The following is a 256-nucleotide window of genomic DNA, read 5'->3' as shown; positions in this document are numbered from 1 at the left end:
CACCCCGCTCCGCCCCGCCGCGCTGGGCGGTAAAGGGAGGGGGGTACGCGCACAGCAAGGCGCCTGCGCGTGGAGGTGGCCATTGGAAGGGTGCAGTACGCCGTGCCGGTTGTCTGTCTGTTTCTCTGTCTCTCTGTCCTTGCGGTCAGCGAGAAGCGTCCGGCCCCTTAGCAGGCCTCAGGATCCAGCCTCGTAAGTAGGAGTTTCGGTTCACAGAGCAGGGGAGCGCGGTGGGGAGCTGGCTGCCGTGAGGACT

This window comes from Mesitornis unicolor, unplaced genomic scaffold, assembly GCF_000695765.1.
Source record: "Mesitornis unicolor isolate BGI_N332 unplaced genomic scaffold, ASM69576v1 scaffold13158, whole genome shotgun sequence".
NCBI lineage: Eukaryota > Metazoa > Chordata > Aves > Mesitornithiformes > Mesitornithidae > Mesitornis > Mesitornis unicolor.
Note: the sequence above shows the minus strand (reverse complement) of the source record.